We start from the raw sequence: 4,258 nt of genomic DNA on the forward strand, positions 1-4,258 counted from the left end.
TTGATAATTTGAGTTCATGTTTCATGATTCACATGTTGTTAAGAATGAGGTATTTCAAATCCACCAACCTCTTCGTTGGAGTTATCTGGTGTCATGTTTCACCTAAAGCCTTCCATTGGAATGTTGCTATTTGTGGTGCTTGCCAATGATCCAAGTTATCTCTTTATCATCTTGGTGGAAGAAGTGTTCATCTCTTAGTCGATCTAAAGCTAGCAATCGTTTCCGTTAGTGGCCGGTTGTCACCTCATAATTTTGAGATGTTTTCCATAAGCCCACTACAAGCTTATTCGTTTCGTTGTTGGGTTTTTCCCAACAACCCCGTTGTAACCTTCTTGGAAGAGTGCTTTCCAAGCTCAATTGTGGCAGAAGTTGGCATTTTCTTCTCCATTCGGTTATTCCAATGATTTATCTTCTATTATTTCTTTCGGAGGCATTGTGACGTTGCTCTTTTCACTCACCATCTCGATTTGTGAGGATCGTGTTCTTTTCTTGCTTATCCATTTAACCGGAGTGTCGTGTTTTCATTCGAGTTCTCTAATCTTATCAAGTTTTCCCTCCTTCCTCAACTGGAGAGCTGTCTGAAATCCTTCTTACCCATTGTGCCATTCTTTCAATAGTTCCGGAGGCAGTGTGTTGTTGATTTCATCAAGTAACATCCCATCTTCTCAAGTTCATGTTCTATTCCTTCCATGTTCAACCGGAGTACTGCCCGAATTCTTCCCCTCTCATCTTGTTTTAACCGGAGTGGTTTCGAATTCTATCTTGTCCATTAAACTCTTGATTCATGTCTTTGCAACCTTCAAGTTCTCGTAATGTTCCTTGTTCCTTTTTTTTCTAACGGATTGTTTGCAATCTCGTTCTTCTCAGTTGAGCTCTTTCTTTTAAATTGCTCAACCTCTCAAGGTTCTTTGGTTTCACTCATTGGTCGAAGAAGCAACTTAGTTTTACCTCTTCTCTTCCTCTTCCATTTCTCTCCGGTGCCATCCTAGATCTCGGGACGAGATCCTCTTGTAGTGGTGGAGTGTTGTAACGCCCCGAGACCGACGCTCCAGAAGACTTCCAGCTATTCCGAGTTTCGTCGTGTGATTTGTTTTATTTGTTGCATTCATCCTTGCATCATGTGCATTGCATCATGTCGTCATGCCATCATATCATTAATTTTTAAAACCTCAACTAAATAAATTGTATGGATCTTCGATCCATTTAAATCGAGGGAAGGGTGACTTCTCTTTATAACATACCCTCCCGATATATAGGGAGATATAATAAAATATTCCATTGTTTTGGAATCACCTTAACACACTTGTAAAATATCCCAATGCCTTTATTATCTTAATTCTTGATCTCCAACTCTGCCCATAAATTATTTCATCATTTTCCGGAGCTCCACCAAAAATCCGAACATTTTTGGACCTCCCCAAACCTCACTTCCTATTCAAATCATTTGAATTTAAATCAAATGAGTTTGAATTTAATCTTTCAATCTTGGCCTTTCTATTTCTCGGAACAAACTCATTTTTGCGAGTCCGGAAAAATTATCCCCTTGCGCTTTTTCTTTCCCTAACCCTCCTTTTCTTTTCCTCTCTCTTTTTGCTTTTCTGTTAAAGAAAATATAAGAGAGAGAAGAGAGAGATAAGCCCAGCCAGGCCTCTGGCCATTTCCTTTCCACCTGGGTCGACCCAACCGGCCCAAGGCCCACCTAGCCCCTCCTAACCCTAGCTCTAATCGGTCCATCCTCTCGTTCCCGTGCCCGCCGCACACCCGCAGCGCTCGACCGCTCCTCCCTCCTCTCGATCTCTCCCGATCGATCTCCTTCCTCACGCTCATCGCTCGGTCCTCGTCCCCCCTCGCTGCCCTCGCTCCCCCTCGCTCCCTCGTACTCCTACTCCGCCGCCACACACACACGCGCGCGCACAGCCAGCGCCACTGGAGTTCCATCCCCGCGCCCGATCTGCTACGAGCCGCGCCGCCGGCCAAGTCCCTCGACCCACCGACCAGAGCCGCCTCCTCCCTCACCTGCGGCCTCCTCCTCGTCGCCTCCGCGCCACCAGCCAGCCACCGGAGCCGCCGCCGGATCTGGCTGTGCCTCGCCAGGGTCCTCCCCTACCGCGCCTCGGTCCCTACCTCGACCTCCTTTGCAAGTCCCTCGCCGAGTCCCGTGCCCAGCCTCCGCGTCACCGGAGCCCTGTGCAGCTGCGCTGCCTGCCTGCCTGCATCTCCACCAGCGCCATCAGTCCCCGTCGCCCGAGCGCTCGAGGAGAGGAGCTCCTCGAGCACCTGCGCCTGCGACCGTCGTCCTCTGTGCCCAGCAGGAGCCCCGCGCCGCTCGTTCCCTCCGTTTGGCCGGAGTTCGTCGGAGCCCCAGCAGCCGCGCCGCCCTGTGGCTTCGCCTCCCGCAACCCCGCGGCGTCGCCTCGCCCTTGTCCCGCGTTGCCTCTGCCAGCCCTGTGCTGCTGCTTGCATCCGCCAAGGCCATCTTCAGATTTTCACCAAGTCCGTGACTGCATCCGGTGTGCCTTTTTTTTGTCAAGTCCGACTACATGGGTACGACTACATCCGAGGTGGATTTCGTCAAGTACCCCTTCGGATCGCCAAGTTCATCTACGAAAACATGTACCATCTACCGTCGCCCGAAGACCCGTGTACCACTACCGACGCCGTGTACGACTACTTCCCACGACAACAATTGAACAACTACTTCCACTACGCCCGAATACCGTGGATGCGACAAGTTCCTCTCCGGACATGTACGACTACCGTTGCCAAGATCGCGAGTACCTCTACCGTCGCCGTGAACAACTACTTCCCTCGACGACTCGAACCGCTCCAAAAACGCACGCTTCGAAGGTATAACCCCGAGACGACGACCGCGATGAGATGCCCTTGCATGTATGAGATGCACCGTTTGCACCGTGTTCGAATTGTCACTCGTTTTCCATGCCACTAACCCGTGGGAACCCGGTAGTCGGGAGCACCCCACCATCTCTAGCATGTTCCGCACATCCGCACGCCTCCTTTTGCACCGGTATCTCCATGAGTTACCGGGACCGGAATGTTGCCGTGGCACCATTTTTGTTTCGCCGCTGTGGCACCCTTTTTGTTCCGCCATGGTGACCAAATGCTTCATAACATGCTCATGTCAACATTTTCATAAAATTGCATAAAACTTGTATATGTCATCCGCATCATGATAACAACATTTAAAATGTTTAAACTTGTTGTTGCATTAAATTGCTAAATGCATATGGGGATTTACCGGATTTGTTGTTTTTATATCCGGCCCCATTTAAATTGTTTAGACGGTATAGTTTATGTTATGCTTCACCTCTTGCCATGTTTAACAACAGTTAATATTGTTGGGTAGCTTAAACGAGAGATAACTAAATAATTGATGTGGTGTTCCGTCAACATGCACCTCGTTGCATATTGAGCTCCACTTAACTTGTAGTATTGTTTGTTGCGCTTTGCCATGCCATGCCTCATTAAACCGGACATGCATCATACTTGTTTGCGCATCATGCCATGTTTATGTGATGTTTGTTTACTATGTTGTTTGTTTCTTTCCGGGTTGCTTCTCTCGTTAGCTTCGGTTTCGTTCCGGAGTTGTGAGGATTTGTTCGTCTACGACCATTTGTCTTCTTCTTGGAATCGTTCTTCTTCCTTGCGGGATTTCAGGCAAGATGATCATACCCTCGAAATCACTACTATCTTTGCTATGCTAGTTTGCTCGCTCTTTTGCTATGCTAATGCTACGATGCCTACCATTTGCTTGTCAGCCTCCCAAATTGCCATGTCAAACCTCTAACCCATCATGTCCTAGCAAACCGTTGATTGGCTATGTTACCGCTTTGCTTAGCCCCTCTTATAGCGTTGTTAGTTGCAGGTGAAGATTGAAGTTTGTTCCTTGTTGGAACATGGAGATGTTGTTCCTTGTTGGAACATGTTTACTTGTTGGGATATCACAATATATCTTACTTAATTAATGCATCTATATACTTGGTAAAGGGTGGAAGGCTCGGCCTTATGCCTGGTGTTTTGTTCCACTCTTGCCGCCCTAGTTTCCGTCATATCGGTGTTATGTTCCCGGATTTTGCGTTCCTTACACGGTTGGGCTATAATGGGAACCCCTTGACAGTTCGCCTTAAGTAAAGCTCTTCCAGCAATGCCCAACATTGGTTTTACCATTTGCACTAACAACCTACCACCTTCCCTTGGGTTCTGCAGACTCAAGGGTCATCTTTATTCTAACCCCCCCCCC

The sequence above is a fragment of the Triticum dicoccoides genome, chromosome 4A, assembly GCF_002162155.2.
Source record: "Triticum dicoccoides isolate Atlit2015 ecotype Zavitan chromosome 4A, WEW_v2.0, whole genome shotgun sequence".
In the NCBI taxonomy this organism is placed as follows: Eukaryota; Viridiplantae; Streptophyta; class Magnoliopsida; order Poales; family Poaceae; genus Triticum; species Triticum dicoccoides.